The 25,987-nt window shown below is 33.3% G+C and overlaps 1 long non-coding RNA gene across 1 annotated transcript in view; it reads right to left on the reverse strand.

Moving 5' to 3' along the window:
* LOC148109053 (uncharacterized) overlaps positions 1 to 25,987 on the reverse strand; it is a 97,304-nt gene that overhangs the window by 16,087 nt on the left and 55,230 nt on the right. The window contains exons 2-4 of the long non-coding RNA XR_015726432.1: positions 3,265 to 3,342; positions 2,114 to 2,196; positions 872 to 955 (exon numbers count right to left, since the gene is read on the reverse strand). This is a non-coding gene — a long non-coding RNA (uncharacterized LOC148109053). The remainder of the gene's footprint in view (positions 1 to 871; positions 956 to 2,113; positions 2,197 to 3,264; positions 3,343 to 25,987) is intronic.

The raw sequence follows: 25,987 nt of genomic DNA on the forward strand, positions 1-25,987 counted from the left end.
AGAAGCAGACTTATAAATACAAGAACATACTCAGGGTTGCTAGAGGACAGAAAGACGGGGAATGGGTGAAATAGGTCAAGTGGATTAAAAGGTATAGATTTCAAGTTATGAATAAATAAATAAGTAGCTCAGTCAGTTAAGTGTCCGGCTGGATTTCAACTCAGGTCATGATCTCAGAGTCAAGGGATTAAGCCCCACAACAGGTTCCACTCTAGATGTGGAGCCTGCTTCAGATTCTCTCTCTCTCTCTCTCTCTCTCTGTCCCTCCACCCCCACCCCTGCTTGCTCTCACTCTCGCTCTAAAAAGTAATAATAATGTAGCATAGGGAATATAGTAAATAACATTATATGACTTTGTATGGTTATACATACTAACTAAATTTATTGTGATCATTTCATAATGTATATAACTTGGATCATATCTAAAACTAATATTGTGTATCAACTATACTTCAAAAGAAAAAATCTCGTTAATAATTCAAATGTTTTATTTTCCTCAGGAAAGATTAAAAACAGATTTTCAATAATATGTTTCATTTTAATGTCACTAGTAGTCTAACAAAGAGATTATTTATGTATTTATGTATTTTGAAATGTTTTTGGAAAAATGGGTCTATGATATATATACATATATATATACACATATACATATATACACATATATACATATATATGCAGAATTATTTTCAATCAAATGTAGACTATTTCAAATATCTTAAATTTATTTTATCTTTTAATAAACATACATTGATATTTAAATTAACGTGTTTTTTTTTATTACACGTGGCGGAAAACTATCCTGGCTCATCAGTAAAAAGGGTAAACTGGCATATTTAACTGAAAAAGTCCACCTGTTGAAGAAATGGCCTACCGGTGGTCAGTCAGTTAAGGCTTCAGTCTCTTTCTGCAAGTCTCTCAGCTCTGTCCTTGGTTTCTTTGCAGTTTAAGTCTTAGTCTGGAAGTAAAATGGTTGTAGTTTTTCAAACAAATACATGATGTTACACAGAGAAAAAAGCTATCTCTTGCTTATTCAGCAACAATCTCTTAACAGAAAATAAATGAAGAATCTGAGATCTCCCTAGAATACTTCTTCCATCTAATTGGCCTGAATTGAGCACATAATTATCTGAAATAGTCCCTTGCTGAGTGTGATGCCATGCTCCAATTCTCTTAATTCTGGACTCCTTAAACGAATCACTAGCAAAGGAAAGAGCTTATTCTTAAGAATCAGTTCTGCCTTTGGATAGTGGCAGAAACCTGCTTTTTAGAGAGACATGGATTGTGTGGCCAGAGAGTACATAACAAAATGAAAACTGAGGAATGATTATTGAAATTGGAATTGGATACTTTGCAGGCAGTGGAAGTGTCTTTTATAATTTCAAAAATTAAAATCATTGATCAGAGTTACCAGAATATTTTTTGAAAGATAAACTTTTTGACTTTGAGTTATCTCTAGAAATTTCATGATGGGTTGCAATGTTTTGATGGGTATTACTATAATAACACTATATGCATAACTATTTTATGGATAGAAACAGAAAACATATAATTATGAAACTGGGAAGGGTCACAGGTACTATTTTAAAGGAAGCATAGTGCCACATTAGGAGATATAGCTGAATCTTGGAGCCAGTAAACCTGAATTCTTGTCCAAGATCAGACATTAACTAGCTTTTTCTCCTCCTCCTCCTCTTTAAATGTGTCAGAATTCTAATCTGTAAATAAGAGTGCTAGACTCCAACTTCAAAGAAGTACACTAAATAAGTCTCAATCATTTGAATATTCTGGAACTGCAAATAAGGAGAATGAGAAAATAAAATCCCATATACCTAATAATACGTAAAATGTAAACAACATATGTAAAGTTTGCTGAGATCATTCCAATTTGGCTAAGGAGAGTGCTGATTATTATTGATTTAGGGTAAGTGAACAGAGACATGAATTTTATAGAATAGATTGCATACTCGGGGAAAACAAAACAGAACAAAACAAATATGGCCTGTTGATATAATGCAAGCAGAATGTTTGGGCTGGCTATAGGAGTTTTCCTGAAATTATCTTTCACTATAAAATGACAGCACATATGGCACTAAAAGAAGATACATGTACATACACACGGCAGAGTGACAGTGGATATGTTTCTCAGTGAAGACATGGTACACTCATTTTCTTTGCAAGTAACAGCTCTTGGTATGACTGGGAAAGGGGAAACATAAAAGACAATCAGCTTTATAGCAAGTACACAGGATCAGTTAAAGATAAGTAAAACTCTCAGCAAGATTTTCTAGCAACAGGAAAGAGATCTATACCTAAAGTCTAAATAGTGATGAAAGATTTTCCCACAGACAAAATGAGCTCTAGTTTTGAAGCACACAAAATCATTTCAGGAGGATTACGGTTGATAATTAATTGCTGGGAAACAACCACAAGCGAAAAAGTTGAATTCTGAAATAAAATATAAGTAGACTAAAACAAGAGAGGATCTTATTTTATTGATTCAGTGTAGAATACTCTATAAAGTATTATATATCAAATAACAGCATTAAAATATATAAACAAAATTGTTCATAAGTAGTAATTTATAGCAGCAAATAAAATATATTAATGACAGTTTATACACACAATAAATATGGTATATACACTTATATGCTTATGCATATATATTTGTATATGCGTATGTATGTATGTGATAAACAAATGAGGCTACACATGATGAAAAATTAAATCCCACAAATAGAAATTTTTAAGTATTTTAAGCCATGTCTAATAAAATTGAAAATTAATAAATGGTTAGGTAATCATGAACAACTTAAGTTCTAGTAAATCAAAATAGTAATGTTATAAAATAATGTTAATGAGAAATCAACTTATTGACACTTATGAGCTTTATAAAGAATATTAAATGTGTCCAGTATATAAAATGAAAAAAAATGAAACCTGCATCTAACTCGTGGAAATAAGAATAAAATCTTTGAAAAACTGTAAGAAGGATCTTATCCATAGTAGTAAACAAAAGTGAATTATAAAAAGAACACTACTGAAAATTATCTCAAGTAGTTTAAACATACTGTAGTTTATGAGTATACCAAATGAAAAAGGAGATACAGCTGCAAATCTGAGAAGACTAAGCTATGGAAAATATAAAATTATATGTCATATGTACATACTTGAAAATTTAAAAGGAGTAACTAATTCTCTAAGAAAACACAAGTGTTAACATATATTGACACCGAAAATGTAAATTTTTTACTAATAAATACCTACCCAAGTATTTCCCAAATTATCCTGATCATAGGAATCTTCAGGGATCCTTGTTATAAATCTTCTCCTGGAGATTCTGACCTAGTAAGGACAATGGGACCTTGGAATCAGTATTTTCAACAAGCACTGGTGAATATTCTGATCAGGATCGAGCCCCACATCCGGCTCCTCTGCTGGGAGCCTGCTTCTTCCTCTCCCACTCCCCCTGCTTGTGTTCCCTCTCTCGCTGGCTGTCAAATAAATTAAAAAAAAATCTTAAAAAAAAATAGCATGTTGCGGTTCTTTATACATTATAAAATAATGTTAAGCAGAGCTTATTAACATTTCTTCACAATTGTTTAGTTTGACGAGCTTGTCACAATTGTTCTGTCACCTGCTCACCTGCTGTTCATGACAAGTCTCTGACATTAATTTGTAATTGCTTGGGGAAAATCAGCATTTGGCCTTCAGCAGCCTAACTCAACTAAACTAAGAAAAGCTGTATTTTTTCTTGCTTTGGATAAATAAGACCTGATTAAAAATTAGATTATATATGGAATGCATTAACGTATACCTACAATGAAGCCAAAAGTCATAAGGGGAACACACCAAGTGTATTCCAGATTATGTAATTAACAGAATATGATGATTTATAAATTGACCACAACAGATAATTTGACATGGTTAGCTTTATGCCATTTGCAAATTGCACATCACTTCAAAACTCTATCCTCCAACGTTTTTTATATGATACACACTTATATTGCTGATTTTTGTTTTTGTCATTCTAAATTAAATATTTACTTCTTTTAAACATGGAATTCACATTTTCAAACTTCTTCCTCTGTATAGACAAGCACACTAATATCTCATAATTTAATTAAAATCAATATGAATATTTCATGTTGACTGAATTGAAAATTCAAATAATATTGCATAAGACAAAACCTAAGACAGAGGTAGAGGCCTAAGAAATTTTGTGGGATCAAAAGAATACTAGATTAAGATTTTCTACCTAAAAAGAAATAAATAGAAATCAGCAAACAATTTTAAGCTTCCTAATCTCAATGAAAACCAGGAAAAACAAATTGGATTTGCATAGTTCTCACTCTCTAGGTGCTTTGAATTTATTTCTCTGTCAAAGATACTTGTAAATTAACCTAAAATTTTAGTTTTCGCATATTTGCTTTGAAATCATATTATATAGGGAAGTTAAGTTAGTTACATTTGAAGTATAATTTTAAAATAATGTCAAAGTTCAAAGTTGTTTTTTCTTTGCAATAGTAACACATTTTTTTTCTTTTTTGTTGTACTGGCTATTATCTCCAGGCCAGTGGAGTGATCAGTATGTGGGCACCTTTACCTCTCTGAAACTGATAAAGGAAGGCTTGTCTTTTTTGGCAAAGAAAATTTTATCTTCTCTAGCTTTCATTTATTATATTAAATTATATCGATTTATTTTTATATTAATGAAACTGATACTATTTCTTACAGAAACTCAACCTGGTCACACTGTAATATTAAACTTCTATTTTTTTTTTTTTTTCTAGAATCAGATCAGGTAGGTGGTATTTTCTGTAAGAAGGTACTAATTTTAACTACAATTTCAAATATATTAGCATAATGTAAGATTTTTAATCACCTGCTTAAGCTCGCCAGCATTGGCAGCTATGTTTTCTTATTCTTAACATCTCCTGTTGAATATTTTATTAATTTACATTTCTAGATGCTGCTATTAGCTAAAAAGAAAAAGTTTCATCAGTTTATTTGCTTTCTCATTTTTATATTTTTTTCTTCTTTCCATTAAATTAACTTTTAAATTGGTTGTTTAGATAATTATACATTAGCCACTCTTTAAATGTTTCCACTCACTTTAGCTTCAACCTATAATTTTAAGTAAGCTTTATGCCTGACATGCAGCTTGAATTCATGACCTCCAGATCAAGGGTCTCATGCTCTGCTGACTGAATCAGCCAGGCACCCCTCAACCTATAATTTTTGATAGTAAGTATTCTCATCAAGTATTATAAATTATGCCTTCTTCCTTTTTTTAGTTGTAAGGTTTTTAATTTTGATATAATGGGTATCCGATATATTTATTAATATCCTGTATATTATTTGTGCTTAGAGAAGGTGTTATGTATACCAGTACTTTTCACTTTGGATCTTGTTGCTTGACCATGAATATGGCCAAATTTCATAAATGTAACATTTATCTGGAAAAGAACTGAACTTACAGTCAAAAGGGCTAAAAACAAAAAGACAACAAATAACAAGTGCTGGTGAGGATGTGGATGAAAGGGAACCCTCATATACTATTTATTGGTGGAAATGTAAATTGGTATAGCCATAATGGAAAATAGTATAGAGGTTCCTCATAAGATTAGAAACAGAACTACCATCAATAGAACTACCAACAATAGAACTACTATCAATTCCATTTCAGGGTATTTATTTGAAAGAATAGAAAATGCTAATTTAAAAAGATTATTCACCTTTATGTTCATTATAGCATTACTTACAACAGGCAAGATATGGAAGCAACCTAAGTGTCCATCAATAGATGAATGGACAAAGGAGATTTTATACATCGATAGAATATTAGACATAAAAATGAAGGAAATTCCCTTTGTCACAACGTACATGGATCTAGAGAGTGTTATAGTAAAGTGAAATATGTCAGACACAGAAATACAAATAGCATATGATTTCACCCATATGTGGAATCTAAAAAACAACAAATCAAATCAGAAACAGACATATATACAGAGAACAAAACTGATGGTTGCTAGAGGGTGTGAAAGGTGGGTAGATAGATACTATAGGTGAAGGGAATTAAGAGGTACAAAATTTCAGTTATAAAATAAGCCACAGGGATGTAAAGTACAGCATAGGGAATACAGTCAATGATAGTATAATAATTATGTGTGATGACAAATGGTAACTAGACTTATTGTTGTGGTCATTTTGTAATGTGTATAAATGTCAAATTACTTTGCTATACACCTGAAACTAATATGTTGTATGTCACTATACTTCAATAATATATATATAAATATATAATAGCTAACATTTATTGAGTCCAGGCTTTATAATCATTATGTCACTTATTCTCAAACTATCAAAAATGGTTCCCCAATTTGTAAATGATGAAAATCAGACACAAATAGATTATATCAATTCCTTAATTCACACAGTTACTAAGTGGTTCCCCAATTTATAAATGATGAAAATCAGATTATATCAATTCCTTAATCCACACAGTTACATAGTAGAAGAATACATTCATAATACAAATGGTTTGACTCTAGGGCCTTTCCTTTTCCATCACTTTATTTAGAAAAAAACATAAGCTCTTACCAGGTAGAAATGCAGATCACAAGGTAATATAATGTATGCATTTTGTAGTGAATAATCTCAGTTTGAAGATATTTTTTGAAAATTCAAGCTGCATCATGACATTAGGAAAAATTATAAATAGTAGTAATGCTCCTAACATCAGAAGAAATGGAATCTTTAAATGACAATGAAAATTTGAACAAAATATAATTACAAAAGAAGTAATTTAAAGTTTTAGGAATTTAGCCCAAGTACCTTAATCTTAGACTGATACTCTGCACAGGTAAACTTTATTAAAGAAGTTTTCACTTCAGCATAATTTTCAAACTAAAATTATTTAAGCAGAGAAAAAAATTATGTCGTTTCCAATTTGGCAATTGCACTTTTGACAAAGGCTAAGGAAGACCTAAATTTTTTCGAATAATTATTTTGTCTAATATTCTGTCAAGTAGCATATATTTACTAAACATTTAGATATTTTCTAAACACAGCAGCAAAGCTTATCTTTCATAAATAGTTATGAACATAATTAGTAAAAAGTTTGGTTAATATAGTTTTTTCTTAGGGTTATTTCAGAACCTTTAAAATATGTGAGTGTATGCAAACAAATACATGCACATACAAGAATATTTATAAATGCAGTTTAAGCAACATTGCTATAGAAGGAGCATTGCTATTCCTTGTAGTGTACTCGTGGATACTAAAAATCGTTTTATAAAGTTGTGTCTGTACTGGCTTTTCAGAGATTAAAAGGTCAAAATGCATTATAATGTAATTAAAACATTAAGTTAAGCAAAATCCTCTCATATCATGAAGGGGAAAATAAATCTCTATTAAGTATATTTCACATAAATCCTGGGTGCTTCCTAGCCCTTTCCTATAGTCAGCGCTCTACTATAGGAGGATAGTTTATTTTCTCATTCAGCCTAGACTTTTCCTGCCAGTAGTTTAGAATAATTTTCAGCATAGTCTACTCACCTCCCGTCAGATTTTCTCAGACCATCCTTTCTCAGTGCAGATACATTTGCCGGCAATCAAGCTGGCCGTTTCGCAGCAAGGTCGCTGGCAACCCTGCGGGCAGGTGTGTGGTCAACAGTACACAGGTGATCCAGGGCTGCCCACCCTTCAGAGATTTCTGTCAGCACCCCATCACAAAACTTCTTTGTCATCCAGTGACCTCATCCCCTCACTCTCCAATGGGCTCAGAATCTTAGGCTTAGTGAGGTTTCTTTGAGTCTGATCCTTTCTTTTTTACGCTCCATCAGCCCTAAAGGTAGTGGTTGTCCCTTACACTGTCTTTTTATTCCTTAGTTCCCTTTACCTCTCCATAGTAAATTCCCTTTTACTAGTTAATTCTCACCTTAGTTTTTGTTGTTCTTCCTATTGTTGTTGGGTTTTCTGACCCCTACCTGGACACTAATACGAAATGGAATACAATTACTCGAAAGTGAAGATTTCTTCACTACTTCCATTTCTAGCCAAGTGTTTAAATGACAATTTTATCAGTAAGATTTCATCAGTGAGATCCACTTGTTGGTTCTAAGAGCAAAAATTATTAACTGGCCTTATAAGAAGAAGGATCTGTGGGTTTAACCATCTATAAAACATACTTTCTGTCATTGCTACAACCTGCCCAGCAATGCCTTCTGCCGTGTCATTTATGAAGTATTGTTTAGTACTGTCCCTGATACCAATATTTCAGATTGACTGCAAGTCTGTTTCAAATCTGTTTTAATGTCAGGAGAAAACAAAATTGAATTCAAGATGGATGGGAGGTAAGCGTTTCCCTTAAGTGATGAAATCGGGGATTGGGTAAAGGTACGTGGGAAAAAGGCAGCACCAGAGATTCTGTACCACCTTGTCACTCAGGTGCAGAGCAGTTTGGGGACAATGTACAGGGATTTTTGTTATGACAGAATATATGCATTCCATGTAAACCTCGCATTCTGCAAAATCTTAAATACTCGGGGCTTATTAGAGTAATAAGGTTGAGCCAGTGCACTTGAAACTACAGTATAATTCTGTAACAGGAATACCCACATACAAAAACAACAACAAACAAAAACCTTGGGACATTGATAAGTAACCTCATTACCAAAGGCAGGTAGCTCATTATAGCTCTAGACTTCCTATAGGGATAATAAAATTACACCCCCCCCCCCAAAATTAAAATTAAAGTGAAAATACTGGCATGCTGACCCTGAGATAATTTGGATGTAACGGGACCTCCAAGCATTAGGGGAGGTACAACATGCCAGGAACCTAGAACTGTGTAAGGCGCAGAATTTACATCTTTATGAAAGAACAATTTGCAAGCACTTCCTTTATCATTAAAGCAACAATAAAAAAGTAAAGCCAGTAGCATTTCTCCCTGGGCAGTACCCATGCTTATTCCTTTCTTGCTGAAAATTATCATTCTATTTATGATATTCTGGCTGTCTTTACCACAGAAAATAGTTTATATTGGGACACCTGGGTGGCTCGGTTGGTTAAGTGTCTGCTTTTGGCTCAGGTCATGATCGCAGGGTCCTGGGATCAGTCCCAAGGGCTCCTTGCTCAGCAGGGAGCCTGCTTCCTCTCCCTGCCACTCCCCCTGCCTGTGCTCACTCTCTCACTCACTGACAAATAAGATCTTAAAAAAAAAAAATAGTTCATACTCCAACATATGTCCGTTTTATTGTACATAATTTTCCCATTTTCCAATCACTGCTAAGTTGTTTTGGGAACATGCATTGTAGTGGAATGCAATGCATCTGAAAGTTGAATACCTGAAAGCGGATTTCCTCAAAATTCTTTGCTCTGTTAGCTTTATGGGTTTGTGCTACTCCTAGACGTCTGCTTATCTCAGTTGGAAGTCTGATGATTTATACCATTGATCATTATATCTTTTTTTGTACTCTGATGGGAGACTCATGGTAAAAATATAAATGCAAAGTCATATATAAAGCAATGTGCTCTTACGGGTAGTACAAATTATATTACCAACAATGTTTGTGTAATTGTAAAGATCAGAGACAAAATGGAATTTCAATTTTTATAAATGTTGTATCCCATTTTATCCAATCTGTCATGATGGATTCTATAGATTAGAGTTCTTTCTTGTATTGTTTTGAATTAGAATTCCAGACTTCTAGAACAGAATATTTATAAACTAGAAAAATACATATGTGAATTATTTTCCCAAATTAAGGAATAAAATGGTATATACTTTTTTTTTTTTTTTTTTTTTTTTTTAGATTTTGAGAGAGAGCGAGCATGAGCAGGGGAGGGGCAGAGGGAAAAGCAGACTCCCTGTTGAATGGGGAGCCCAATGTGAGGCTCAACCCCAGGACCCTGGGATTATGACCTGAGCTGAAGGCAGAGGCTTAACTGTTCTACCGAGGCACACATACACATTCTTTCTTAAAGATTTTATTTATTTTTTAGAGAAAGAGAGAGTGCAAGCCAGGATGCGGGGAGGAGCAGAGGAATGAGGGGAAGAATTTCAAGCAAACCTGATCTGGTGCTTAATCCCATGACCCTGAGATCATGATCTGAACAAAAACCAAGAGTTAAGACACTTAACTGAATGAGCCACCCAGGTGCCCCAAGTATATACATTATTTATAAGAGAAAATATTTGATATACTAGTTACTTTAAGCATATTTTAGTTACTTTTAAAATAATAGACAAGGGGATATCTGAAGCATTAGATTATTTTATAATCTTTGACAATCTGTAGAATATACCAGAATGACCTAATTATGTCTGGGATTAAAGAATCCTACATTCATCATAAAAATTCAATCTTTATAGTAAAATAATACCGCTAATAAGCTCGTTAAAGTTGGCATTTACAAATAAAATTCTATTAGATGATTGTGATTCCAGGATTGCAATATATGTTGATAATTACTTCTTTAGAAAACATTTTTATCATTGAGATTTTTTTAAATGTGATATCAAATTTTGTTGTTATTGTCAAATGAGCCTTTATTGAAATATTTTTGTTTGTAGGTCTTAACTAGCTGGGCATTCTACTGCACCATTCTTGATATTATCCATGAGGTCATGATGGTGGCTCCCATCAACATTGCAGCCCTCAGACTGGGCAGTCCCTGGAGTCTTTAATGGTTCCAGAGAGCCTTCTGGCTAAAGATTGGTGCTGCATCTGTCAGTCAATGTGACAGTTTCACCAAAAGTGGTATTTCCGTTGTGCTTAATGTTTCTCTGCTTCTTTTTGGCTCTTGGCAATTCCTTGAGGGCTTTGATAATCAGAGCAAAAGCAGAAGGTACTGCTTAAATCTGGGCCTGTCTGTTCTGAATGGTCAGTTTCACTGTAATCCTTAGACCCTTCCCATCACTGGTTGCCTTGGTGATGTCATCACCAACCTTTTGTGGAGACAGGCCCAGGGGGCTGATCCTCATGGCCAGGGCAGACATGCACTGACTTCCCAACCTCATGCACCTCAGATATAGGACTTTTATCTCTTTGGGGTAGAATTTAGGTGGCATGGTGAAGGCAGATGTTGTTGGATGAACCTGGATTCTGGAGAACCAAAGAGCCGTACCTGGGCCTTCTCTAAATCAAAGCCAAAAGACTCAGTATCCGATAATTTCTGAATGCAAATTAATACTGGTGAACAGTTGCTATCTACAAACATTTTTTTCCACTAGTACAGAAATAGCTATATAAAAATATTTGCAAGACATATATTATCTATAAAATGTTTAATAAAACCTCTTACTGAACAAACTCCTGCAAGTAACTAGAAGAGGACATATCAGAAGATATCCCCAGACTAAAGGTAAGACAGTTATTTACAACTCAGGATGCACACTGACTGAATTCAAATTTCAGCTCCCCTCATTCCTAAGACAAGTTATATATAACATTCAATTTTCTTATCTGCAACTGAGGATAGTAATACCTACCTCCTGTGGCTGTTGTGAAGTTTAAATGAATATATACAGTGTCTGACTTAGAGTATAAACCTCAATAAATGTTAGTTATTATTATTGCTATTATTTTCAATGGAATCAGATTTTTAAAAATTACAATAGAGGCATTATATGAGGTGGTAACTCTTAATTTGTGTAATTATATTGAATGTCAGGGCTGAATCTTAGTTTGGTGATGCATAGTAATTCTGTTATTTCCATTGAGGATTCCAATTTTAATTATATAACTTTGGTTGTATCCTTCCATTATTAAACACAAATGTTTGCATTTAAGTAATATAAAAAATATACAAAGCACAAAATATTTTACTATATGTCAATTTTTTTAGTGTTCCTGGGGGAGTGTCTCTCAGGTTTCCAGGCTAAGACTAGATTGATTGGTCAATTCAAACCAACAATAAAGTCCCTTGCTCACTTTTTAATAGGATTGTTGTTAATGAGTTACAGTTCTTTATATGTTTTAGATAGTAATCCTTTATCAGATGTATGCTTTGCAAACATTTCCTTCTATTCTGTGGGCTACCCTTTTCGTTCTATTGGTCGTGTACTTTGATTCACAAAGGTTTTTAATTTTAATGTGGTACAAGTTATTTTTGTTCTTTTGCTCATACTTTAGCTGTCATTTCCAAGAAATCATTGCCAAACCAAATGCTATGAAGCTTTTCCTGTTTTCTGCTAAGAGTTTTATAATTTTAGTTCTTGCATTTGTCTCCAATGCATTTCAGTTAATTTTCTTTGTGTTTTTAAGAGTCCAAATTCATTTCTTTGCCTGTGGACATCCAGTTTTCTTACAACCATTTGTTGAAAACATCCTTTCATCAATGAATGGGCTTGAAATTCTTGTAAAAAATCATTCTCCCATACATTTGAGGGTTTCTCAGCTCTCTATTCTATTCTAGTAGTGTATAGGTCTGTGTTTATGTAATACTACAAAAATATAGAAATAAAAATAGTGTAAGCTTTGGGGCGCCTGGGTGGCACAGCAGTTAAGCATCTGCCTTCGGCTCAGGGCGTGATCCCGGCGTTCTGGGATCGAGCCCCACATCAGGCTCCTCCGCTGTGAGCCTGCTTCTTCCTCTCCCACTCCCCCTGCTTGTGTTCCCTCTCTCGCTGGCTGTCTCTATCTCTGTCGAATAAATAAAATCTTTAAAAAAAAAAATAGTGTAAGTTTTGGAGTCAGCAAATGTTAAGACTTCCAACTTCGTTCTTTGTCAAGACTGTTTTGGCTATTTTATGTCCCTTAAGATTCCATATGAATTTTATAATGAATTTTTATTTCTACAAAGAAATATCATTAGGATTTATAATGACTTTGTTAAATTAACATGCATTAAGTAGAGCCCCAGGTGGGATGTCAGATGATGAGCACAGTTCAAAAAAGATCACAAAGGAAAGTAAAATAGAGAAGTTCATTTCTCATAGGTCCTGGAAGAGGTACACAGCAGGCCTTGAGGGGTCACAGGAGGAAGTAAAGCCTGAGTGCAGGGGCGGGACCTGGAGAATATGATTTTATTAGCATTCACAGAGGGAGTGTTTCTAGGGTTTCCTGGACTAAAGCTGGATTGGTCAATTCAAACCAAAAATAACGGCTGGTTAGTAAACTCAGAGGTGGTCTTATTTTATGGGGCACACAGCAAAAAGGAGCTGAGAGACAAGACAGATCATCACCAGAGGTATAGGGAGTTGTATCAGGGACATAAACTTTCTTATGACTCTCTGGGCTGTTATCTAGGGCATGCACTTGGGAGATGGTCTTGGTCCGTTCAGTTAGCCACTTAGCAAACAAAATGGATTCTGAGGAAGCAAAATTATGGAGTAGTTTAAACTCTAAATATGATTTTGACAGCAATTGCATTGAGTCTGCAGATTTCTTTGCATAATATTGACATCTTGACAGTATTGTCTTTAATCCATGAAAACAAGGGTGACTTTCCATTTATTTGTGTCATCTTTAGCTTCTTCCAGCTGTATTATGTAGGTTTCAATATACAAATCTTTTCATCTCCTTTGTTAAGTTCATTCCTAAGCATTTATTCTTTTTGATGCTGTTGTAAATAAAATTATTTAATTTCCTTTTTGGACTGTTCACTAGTATCAGCTATAGATTTTTCTTCTATAGACTATTATGTTGTGGTACATTCCTTCTATTCCTGGTTTGTTGAGTGCTTTTATCATGAAAGTGTGTTAAATTAATATGTTTTTTAAAGGAGCTAATAATTGTAAAATTGATCTTAAAGATATTAAAAATGTTATGTCATTTCTTTCTCTAGAAAAATTCAAAGTAAAACTTGCTACATTTATTGAAACTGCAAATAGTAAGAAGAAATATGTTCTTAGACAATATTCAGGCAAGGAATATTTAAAAATTGAAAAGTCTGAGCAAATTGAAAGTTGACTGGTAAGAATAGGAATGTCAACTTCCTAGGTACTGTATTAGTAATACAGATTTATTATGTGATCAGATATTTCTCTTAACTGTATACATTCATATTATAGATTTCATGTATTCTATATAAATATTAAAATAACAGCATCTATGACCATGAAACAGAATAATTTATATTTAATACTTTCCTTTATGTCAATATTTACTAATAACATTTAAAAATATGTTCAGAAATTACTTTTATTAAGTAATTATTTAATAACTTTGGGTATCTTATTAAATTCATTTTATAATTCAGGGTATCTTGTAAGAAAAAAGTTTTATTGACTAAAATGTACATATATGGACTAAAACTCATTATCAGAAAGGTACTGAATTTTTTTTTCGCCTAATAGTAATTGATATTAGTCGATATTTCAAATATAAAAAACTGTTGCTTCTAAAAATTAATAATTGAACAGCCTCGTTTTCTCTATTATAGTGACTGAAACTAAGACTGTCAAATATATTGATTAATTTAAGACAGAGTAAATGACAATATTCTTCAAATATAGCTTTATAGTTATATAGTTAGCACTAGCAAGATCTCAAGAATTGGAATTTTTATACTTAAATATTTTTCTGTGATGAAATTAATGGTATTTAATTAGCAAAGAAAATATGTATGTACAGGTTGAGGTGGGGCTGTATGAAGGAAAGACAAGGCCATGGCAGAAATGATCCTAATACTTTTGATAGCTTGGATGATGGAAATTTACCCAGTAATAATTAAAATAACAACAAAAGTTAAACACCAACATAAATTTAGGCTATTTCAAAATAATATTATAAGAAATGCATAAGTTACCTCTAGAATTACTTGGTATATTTTTAACCTTTCTTTTCAAACTAAAAATAATTTCAATTTATGAAATATAAAATTACTGCTACTAGGCATTGGTCAAAATGTGTCAATTAAGATGTAGCATTTGGGTGAGCTTTCTATTAGCTTACAATTGTGTCTTAAATATCACTGACAGGAAATAATTAGTTTAGAGATCTTCCTCGCTAAAGAAGGGAAGGAAGATCTTTACTAAATGTTAAAAATCAACAAAAGTGACAGATGCTATGATAGGCACCTAACATAAGAGAAAGCAAATGCCAGATGATTTAGATTGATAATTGCCAAATATGTGGCACCACTGAAAACTTTTGAGGGAATGATCCCCCAAAAAGAGGGTCAAGCACACGTTATACTTTAAACTTACCACGATTAATTTTGTACTGCTATTGAGCAATTGGTTCTTTTGCTTTTTACTCTCCCCTTCTTGAGAACTATTTCGTACCTTCTGTCTCTTCAAACTTCCACCCTTTCTCTGTGCACCTTAATTTACAACCTTGCTCATACTTCGCTGAAAAAAATATAGTAATTAGAAGGGAGCTCCACATATTCTCAGCACTCAATGATGCACCAAGTAGTATCCATAACTATTTTCTGCTTTCACATCTGCTACAATATATTAACTGTTCATGTTCCTGTATCAGTCAGGTCCTTTCAAATATATATAATATATATAATACATATATATGTATTTATAAATATATGTATTATATATTATATATATTTGTATATATTATATATTTATATTATATATAATACATATATTTATATTATAAAAATTCATTCTTTTTCATTTACTGAAGGTCATCAGTCTCACAAATCTTCTGTTACTTTTCTACATCATTTATTTTCCTCTTTACTGAATCATTTCCATTAGCATAAAAAGACATGTTGGTTCTACCATTTTAATAACACTTACCTGATTTCATTTATCTTCTAGATACCACCCCTTTTCTCTCTGCCCCGACTCGATTAAAAATTCTTGAAAGAACGGGCTCTACCTGATGTCTGCAATGCTTCTTTTTATGTTCTCTTGTCTAATCCAGCTTTATCCACATGGTTTCACCAAAACTGTTCCTGTCAAGTTCATCAAAGACCATAATATGCCACCTAAATCAACCCACTCATTTTATACACTTTCCCCATATTACTTCTAGCACACCACAGTGTTCTGTCTCACCTTTTCAGTTTCTCCCCAACCTATTATGATTGGAAAATTCCAGAGTTCAATAGTCACTCTTTCTTCTCTTTTTTCACCTTTTCCTCTGGGGATTTCATCCTTCCTCTAAGATTTAAATGTCATATATGTGTTGATTTCCCCAAAGTTGTATCTCCAAGCCCTGGCCTATCTTCTGACTTCTGAAATTTTATACCACAAAACATGTTCAGCATAGAAACTTGGAAGAACAATTAACATCTCAAAATTAACATGTCTAAAGCTGAATTTCTTATGTTACACCATCCTGACCTCAAACTCATTCAATCTGTAGTCTTCCCCATCAAAAGCAATGATAACGTTACCCTCCCAGTTTCTCAGTTGCAAAACTTGAAACCATTCTGTATACCACTCTTTCTCCCAACACATATATGAATTATTTTAAAGGTTCACACATCACCTCAACTGTGATATCTTACTCTATGCCAAATGGATTTATGTCAATAGCTTTTTAACTGGTGTTTCAGATTTCATCCTATTCTTCACACTCATAGCAAGAATTATTCTTATAAAATGCAAATCATTCTACGTCTGTTCCAAATTTCCCAGTGGTTTTCTGTTTCCCTCAGGACAAAGACTAAATCCACACGGTTGAATACTATCTACCTTTAAGCCCTCTCTAACCTTATCTCCTTCCTCTCTTCCAGAGTCCCTCTACCATAGCAACACTGATTCTGCTGATTCTAGAACACACCAGGCATTATCCATATAATCTTTGTTCTGTTTCCTCCACCTGGAATGTTCTTCCTCCATATAATCTTTTCTCCAGCTTCACCTCCTTGACCTTTTACTCAAATACCACTTTCTTTATGATGCCAACTCAACTACCTTGGATTTTACTCTCAACTCACTTGATGCTATTTACGCTAATTTTCCATAACATTTATAACCTTATAGTTTGTTATGTACCAAATGATTTTAAATTTATTATATACTGTATTATTTATTACACTATTTTTACTCTCTGCCTTTCCAGAATGTTGAACACAGAGATCACTTGAAGTTTTTTTACTAATAGATTCTAAGTGTACAGAAGAGTGCTTGCACGTTCATAAATAATTACTGTTTGTATGAATAAGTAAATAACTGAATTTATATAATATGGAAATGTATTCACCTGCTACATTATAAAGCATATGCAAACACATATAAAAAGAATGCGATAAAAAATAAGTCCCTGTATTAGACATTTTAAACTTCATCACATAACACAGTGGGCCATTGTGAATGCCTAAGGGGTTGCTGTTGGTTGTGGTGATGAGGTAATACTTATAAAAGAAGGAAAATAGAATAAAATTTTTTAATTTTAAATATTTTAACATTGTGGTGTCAAGTTAAACTGAGCTCGGTGTTCTTATATTTAATCATTTTTGGATTTTGAGTAATAAAATCAGTTTATCATTAAGAGATATCAAGAATTATGATATCAAGTAAAATGAGCTATCGTAGTATATTAGATATTTAATGTAGTGCAAGAAATACACTGCTAATTACATTCCAAATGTATTGTAGTAATATCTTCATTATTAAAAATTAAAGTCTTATTTGAAGAATAAAATTCAATGTAAATACTAATGACTTTGAGCAAGACAGTGTGGATTCTAAATCTAATTCTACCACTAAGTACATTAGAAAGAGTGGGGCAAAATATTTGTTTTCTCCACTTGAGATTCTTCATGTATATAATTTGAAAGTTCAGTTATAGGGCCAACCAAATTTCTTTCCAGCTCTGAGAATACATGACTCCCTCAAATTAAAAAAATAATAATAATTTTAAGTATTTTAAGATGGTTTGAAAGTGGATGAGATGTCCAAGTTATATGGACTTTTTAATAATAGTTTCCCAGATGTTTCTGCTTAAACTTTTATATAAAATAGTCAGTGTGTTGAAAAAAAAAGTATAAATTTTATATTAAAATCACGACTGGGACACCTGGGTGGCTCAATTAGTTAAGTGTCTGCCTTTGGCTCAGATAATTGTCCCAGGGTCCTGGGATCAAGTCCCACATCTCATCAGGATCCCTACTCAGCGGGAAGCTTGCTTCTTCATCTGCCCTCCCCCCCCACCCCACCCCCCACCAAACTTGTGCTCTCTAGCTCTCTCCCTCACAAATAAATAAAATCTTGGGAAAAAAAAAAAAAAAGACCCTTAACTACAGAGAATAAACTGATGGCTACCAAAGGGGAAGGAGGCTGGGGGTTGGGTGAAATAAGTGATGGGGATATAAGAGAGCACTTACTGTGATGAGCACCAGTTGATGTATGGAAGTGTTGAATCACTACATTGTACACTTGAAACTAATATTATACTGTATGTTAACTGGAATTTAAATAAAAATTTAAACTATTTTTAGTGTCAACAAGCAACATATAGCATGTTTAATATTTACATTATGTTTAATAGAGAAGCAAAAACATTTTCCCCAACAGAATGTCTTGTTTTCTATACTGTTTTATATTTTTGTGATTTACTAAAATATTAACAGGAAAATGGTAATGTTAAACAATACTATCAATAGCTCTACAAGTGCAATGGAAAACATGATTTTAAGAAATTAGTTGTTAAGATAATTGTATACTTTTCCATATGATCTCTAATCTGGCTTCATTTTCATTGTATCCTAGATCAAGCTGCTTATGCTCACTGTAGATATAAAGCAATGCTTAACACCACATCATAAGGCAGCTCACAGTATAAGCAACAACATCTGTTAATAGTACCATGCATACTTACCAACTTTGGTGCTCAAATGGTTTTGTTAGCAAAGCATTGCCTCCTAATTTATGGAAGCTTCATTTTTCATGGTTTAGTAGTTGCATTCAAATATACCAATAATTTCAAATGCAATCACTTTTATACAGCAAATTTTATTTTAGAACATAAGATGGAATTGTTAGTTCTGTGGATGGGTAGACAGTTTCTCCAGCAGCAGTTTGCCTCAATCTTTTCTTGTTTTTAAATTAATTTTAAAATAATATTTAGTAAAATTTAAGTTTGATTTTATGCAAGAATTAAAAATTATTTACAAATGTATGAAAATGAAAAATTATAAATGTTCTCTCATAGAGCTTTGGAACTGTGTCATTTATTTTCCTGCATTTTCAGTAGCTGAAAGCATTTTTACAGAGGAAAATGAAAACATTAAAAGTTTATGATTAACAATATGTCAAAAGAAGTTATAAATAAGAGATCTATGAAAACAACAATATCCTTAAGAGAACAGAGTACAGATGCTGGGAAATTATAATACCCTGTGTATAAATTTAACTTTTCAAATAGGTTACTTCAAATACCACCTTAAATCACATACTCAAAATTAGTGATAGCAATTTGACATGTAGGTATTTCTATCTAGCTGTGCATCAGAAAATATGAAAGAAAATAACCTTAATTCTAAGTGTCTAACTCATGATTTCCCAATCAAATATTAGTGTTTGTCTAAGGAATTCTTTACTGAAGTTCGGTAAAATTTTATAGAACAAATCACTAAAGTTATTTTGCCTATGAAATTGCAGCAATAACAATGTTATTTAATGACTCATTTAAGTCTTTGTATAAAAGTGTTTAATGCATTTCAAAACGCTCCTAGATATAAACAAGTGAAACTTGATGAAAATTAAATGGAACGAGCATCCCTGTAAGAATCTATAACAATAAGACAATGATAGGAATAATAAATGCATTTTGTCATGTGAGAACCAGCATGGAATGCTACATAAATGATGTAGGGTAAACTTGCAAGTCTAGCAGACAATGACACAATTACTACTAATAATGGTGATATTTTAAATTTTTAAATGTAATATTATAAACATAAGTTACAATTTATAATTATAATTTACGCTTTTATGCTCCATTGTTTTCACTGTTCTATCTACAGCAACACTTTATTTCACAATTCGATTATCAAGAAAATGCCATTATTATCCACTGTTAATGTATGAAGTTTCAGAAGGAAAATAACATCAAACCACATAACTGACATATGATGAAACCAGGATTTGTGTGCAACTTGACAGTCAACCACTATCATTTTAATTGTGAAACAAAGAATCCTATAGAGTAATTTTAAAAATTTGATTTTTTTTTTTTTTTTACACAGACCATGAAGACAGATGGTAAGTGAAAAGCTGAGAAAACTCTTTCCTAACCTGTTGGTACCACAATCCCATGTCATTTTTCAGAAGCATAGGTATTATAAGGCAAAGGGAATGTGTCCATGACACATAGAGAATAAAGTCAAGGCAGATAGTGGCCTGTATTGTTGCCATATTGAGAACAAGGGGTGGTTTATCACATGAAACACATACTATTATTAGATATTAGGCCAGCTGGGAACAATGGTGCTCAAGTGTCACCTATGGTATGGACCTCTGCTCCTCTAATGACAGCACCCACAGATAACCACAAACCAGTAGCTACATCACCTTACCCAACAGAGCCAGCAGAAACCCTACCCAAGATATTATAGGAAACAAGAAACGACCCATCAGTTCAGCATTGTACTCTTGTTCAACAAATGGGAATGGCAGGGGGACAGAGACTTCAAAGGCCTTTGGCAGAACAAACTCCAGTGTCTCTGGCACAAAATCCTCAAATGGTCTGCACTAAGGGACTCTATGTTGAAATCAGGATTTGGCTGTGGTGCTAACTTTTTTGGTTACCATGATTGCCAGAAAGTATTTATACATCAGAAACAAACTGCAGCAACTAGATATAATTTCATTTTAGGTCCTCAAGCTGGAGTTCTGCGAAGCGCAGCTCAAGGGTGCACCCAAGCAGGCAATACCTACTTTACTGAGAATCTTTTTATCATGGCCCAGTGGCCCTCTACTGTTTTATGCCCATGACTGCAGAAAATAGTGATCAGGTATCACTGTGTGAGATGCTTTTAAGCTCCAGGGTCATTTTTCTGTGTCAGTTTTGCCTGGCATTCCAACACGTCAGTGACACTGCATAGAATGACGGCAGCTCAAACCTATGTATTGTCAATGATATTGATAATATAGTCCTATTTTTTTAATCCTAAAATGGACCCAATCTTTCTGACCACTGCACAGCTCTATGCAAAACATCAATACATTAGAGGTACACATATTTTTAGAACCCATGAATCCTATATCCTTCAAAGAGAATACTCTCTGGGGAGACAGGAAATGAACTTCTATTCTCGTCTCCCATCAAGGAGAGAGGACGAACAAAATCAACAAATTTGATTATTCAGAATTGTGATTTTTTTTATGGCTGAGTAATATTCCATTGTATATATGGACCGCATCTTCTTAATCCAGTCATCTGAATGAACCATGAGAGACTATGGACTCTGGGAAACAAACTGAGGGCTTCAGAGGGGATGGAGGTGGGGGAATGGGATAGGCCGGTGATGGGTATTAAGGAGGGCACGTATTGCATGGTGCACTGGGTGTTATACACAAGTAATGAATCATCGAGCTTTACATCAAAAACTAGGGATGTACTGTATGGTGACTAACATAAAAAATTATTATAAAAAAGAATTGTGATTTTTTTAATCTTATAATTCCAAATGTTCTATTTCTTGGGTTTCATTTATTAAAGCTAATCCTTTCCATACCACCTGGCTAGATGGTGGTAATTCCAATAAGATGGTACTTCTGAGAAGTCTTTGGAAAGCAAAACACTGTAGAAATGCAAGGATTAAAAAAAAATTCCAATAGTTTTTATTAATAGCATATCTATCAACAGTGCTCAGTAAATATTTTCCATAATGTTGCGTTTCTAAGTCTCTTGTAATATGATACCTTATTTTTTTATTTATATAACTTTTTCCAAAAAGTTAATGTTGGATAATTTGGCTATCATCTTAGATTGTATATAAAATTTGTCAACAGCTAAGAGATAGATTGGATAAGAGGGGGATACTTAATATGAAACTCTTTTCAATAAATGTATCAGTCTTGAAAACATACTGAAGTTTGTTTTGTTTTTGATCTTCCATGACCAGTTAAGATTTCATTATCTACAGTCTGTCTTGGGACATTAGGATACTGATGAAATTGAGTGTATATTTAGACATAAGAAACTTTGCATATCTTTAAGAAGTAGCAGTAACAATCCTTCATTGATGGTTGTATAGATGGTCGGAATAATTTTGTGAGTACATTAAAGTATGAGGTACTTTTAGTAACTGTCTAATTGCAAGAATGTGTACATGTTAATTTTTTTTAATTTGAAACAAAAATTCTTTTTTACTTGTTTTACTTTAACTCAGTGTTCTAAATCTTTATCTTCAGCCTGTTTCCTTCAGTGTCTTTAACCCATCAGAGGATTCTTTTGTCTAAATTATATATGGGAAGAAACTGGCATTAAAAAAAGAACAGGGGGAACCTGGGTGGCTCAGTCAGTTAAGCATCTCTTGATTTTGGCACGGGTCATGATCTCAGGGTTTTTAGACTGAGTCTTGCTTTGGGCTCCACACCGGGTGAGAAGTCTGCTTGGGATTCTCTCTCTCCACTTTCCTTCTGCCCCCTCCCCCCCTCGGGGGGGGGGAGGAAGGACAGATGTTAAACAACATGAAAAATGATATTTATTCAGTGAGATGGATGGATAGCAGCTTAGCCATCACAGAGGATAATAGGAATAATTTTCTCCTTAAGTTACGTGACATTTCAATATGTAGTAGATATATTTTGAAACTGTTTTATGATTCTAAATTATTCATAGCAAGTGCTAAACTGACTTACGTCTGACCAACTTTAATTCTTTTGGTCAGGTGAGAATGTTAATCATGTCAAGTGACTGATTCTACTTGATTGTAGTAATCTATACCTGTGCATCTATACCCATCTATACACGTGCATGTACATATATAGTACACACATACATTCACTCACACATATACTAACCCATTTATGTATACGTATTTTTAGAATTTAAATGTTCTTGACAACTTTATTTGCAATGATCAAAACCTAGCAACAAAGCAAATGTCCATCAACAAAGACATAAGCAATTACAGCGTGTCCATACAATGGAATATTGCTTAGCAATAAAAGGGACAAATTATTGACACACACAACATGGGTGGAATTGAAAATATTAATGATGAAAGAAGCCAGACAAAATGAAGTACATGCTATATGATTCCATTTATATAAGTGTCTATAAAATCCAAATAAATTCATAATAACAAAAAGCAATCAGTGGTTACATGGAAATTTTGAAGAGTGATAGATATATTCATTATTTTTATTGTGGTGGTGCTTTCACAGATATGTTCATATGTCAATACTTAAACTTTCTACTCTAAATATATGCTGATTATAGGTTAATTATTCCTCAGTGAAAGTGAAAAAAGTTAAGGTTATAAAAGCTCAGGTTCTATAAGTTTGCATACACACACACACACACACACACACACACACATATGTATGTGTATGTATATATGAAGGGGAAAAAAAAGGTGTTCCAGAATTTTAACTAAATATATGCTCTCTAGCCTAAGAGGAAATGATCAAATGTATTGTAAAGGATGTTTTATTCACACTTTCCCTTAAAGTAATATTTTAAACCCCCAAAATTCATTTCTTTTGTTGTAAAGAAAAAAAAAATTCCTGGTTTACTCTGCCTGATATCAAAGTAGTGCTTCAAATTTCCAAAAGACAAAAGCTGACCACATTTCGGGGAAACATACTGTACATAAGCTTAAGTCTGAGAGGTGTTCTACTGAAATGTCTCCTAAAAGCATCCTCGATGATTTACCTGTTACTGAAACCAATGCACACTTCGTGGTTTTGTATTCATCACTGGGGACTAAGTCTTGCTTTTGAACTACTCTCCTACTGAGAAAACACAGAACAGTCCGCTGATGGTAGAAGATTCCTCCTCCAAAACAAAAATGTTCTGAAAATGAAAATCCTCAGAACTCAAGGTGTTTCAATTTAAACATGCTAATGACACCGAATAAACATCTTTGACTTGTAAATTGACATTCTTTTTGCAGTTTTCCTGATAGTTTCTTAAATCAAGGGAGAATTTGAAAATTGTCCTAATATCATTATGAAAATTATTTTGGTGTTTCAATTATGAAGTACTAAAACTCTGAAATGCTCACCTCGTTAATTATGCATATATTTTTGATAATATTTTTTGAAAAGCCATCTTGCACCCTTGCAAAATTTTAAAAATACACTATAGTTCTATATCAAGTAAAACAAAATTTAATGTAATTAAAATATATACCTTTTCAAACTTTTATTTATAGTTAACATATAGTGTACTATTGGTTTCAGGTTGTAGAATTTAGTGATTCATCATTTACATGTAACACCCATGCTCATCACAAGTGCCCTCCTGAATACTCATTACTCGTTTAAACCATCCACCGTCCACTGTCCACCTCCCCTCCATCAACCAGTTTGTTCTCTTAAGAGTCTCTTATAGTTTACTTCCCTTTCTTTTTTCCCCTTCCCCTATGTTCATCTGTTTTGTTTCTTAAATTCCCAGTATGAGTGAAATCATATGGTATTTGTCCTTCTCTGGCTTATTTTGAAAAAAAAAAAATATGTAATATACCTTTGATTTTGCCCATCCTGGGAGGGACCTTGGGCACACATCTTGTTAATCTTTATGAAATGTCAATGAAGAACCACACCCATGGGATGAGGTAATGTCGCTACATGTCTTATTGAAAATGCTAAGCCTACATACATTTCTCCTTTTTCAAAGGTAAGAAAAATTGAAAAATACCCAGCACTAAATCAGTCAGATAATCTGTGTCCTTGCTTAATACACTATCTGGCAGGATGTGGTCAATTCACCAACATACAGTAACAAATATAAACCACAATGACCCTTCAGTGTTTTGACTTCTTGAAGATTATATAGAAAAGCTTTAATTATCTGTTATGGTTGAGAAGACACCTTTAGTGTTAATATGTTAATTAGTACAATAATGTCACTGGTATACCAGTTCTCTTTACTTTTCTATTCTACTATATTCCCTAAATATTGATAGACTCCCCAAGATATAAAGAATCAATAGTATTATGAATGTAATGAATCTTGCTTTTATACAAATTTGTTAACCAGTCACAGGCACATAATATAGCATTATCCGTACATACAAAAATAATTTCTAATTAATTGCAATTGACTTTAGATAACTTCACAATATACACTAAAATTACCTTAACTAAAAATAAATATTATCAAGGCTTCAACTATTATCTTAAAAACCTGTTTAAAATTAAATGTTCTTTGGGGCACCTGGGTAGCTCAGTCGTTAAGTGTCTGCCTTCGGCTCAGGGCGTGATCCCGGAGTTCTGGGATCGAGCCCCACATCAGGCTCCTCCGCTGGGAGCCTGCTTCTTCCTCTCCCACTCCCCCTGCTTGTGTTCCCTCTCTCGCTGGCTGTCTCTATCTCTGTCATATAAATAAATAAAATCTTTAAAAAATTAAGTTAAATGTTCCTTTTATGGATTTTAAATTTCAAAATGTAACGGAATGTGAATTATAAGTGTCTGAAAGGGTTGACTCTTCAAATTGAAAGTGGTTTAGAACACTTGTGGGTCTTTTGGGGGGTTGTTTTTTTTTTTTTTTTTTTTTTTTTTACTGGACACTTAGCACCCCTTCTTGAGCAGCCTTGAGGATGCCTTCTGTTTTTATTTTCAAATCAACAAATGGGTTAATTATAAAGAAAGGAGGAAGGCAATCACATATTTCAAGATTGTGATTTAATTCTCTATCCCTATTACTTCCTGAAACTTGTTCTTTTTTCCTGGTTCACCGTCATCTTTTTAACTCCTCCACTTGGAAATAATATTCAGTATCAGCACAAGCTCTTGAAATACCAAATTCTTATATTGTGTCGCAGTGGTTATAAATCATAACCACATGAACATCTGCAAAACGGTAGAAAGCTTGGTGGTTTTTGAACTTAAACCAACATCATACTTTCTTGAGTGAGCTTGTATGGTGATGAAAGCTGAATCGTAATCATACTT

The sequence above is a fragment of the Ursus americanus genome, chromosome 13 (genome assembly GCF_024610735.1).
Source record: "Ursus americanus isolate L20-20 chromosome 13, mUrsAme1.1.p, whole genome shotgun sequence".
NCBI classification, from domain to species: domain Eukaryota; kingdom Metazoa; phylum Chordata; class Mammalia; order Carnivora; family Ursidae; genus Ursus; species Ursus americanus.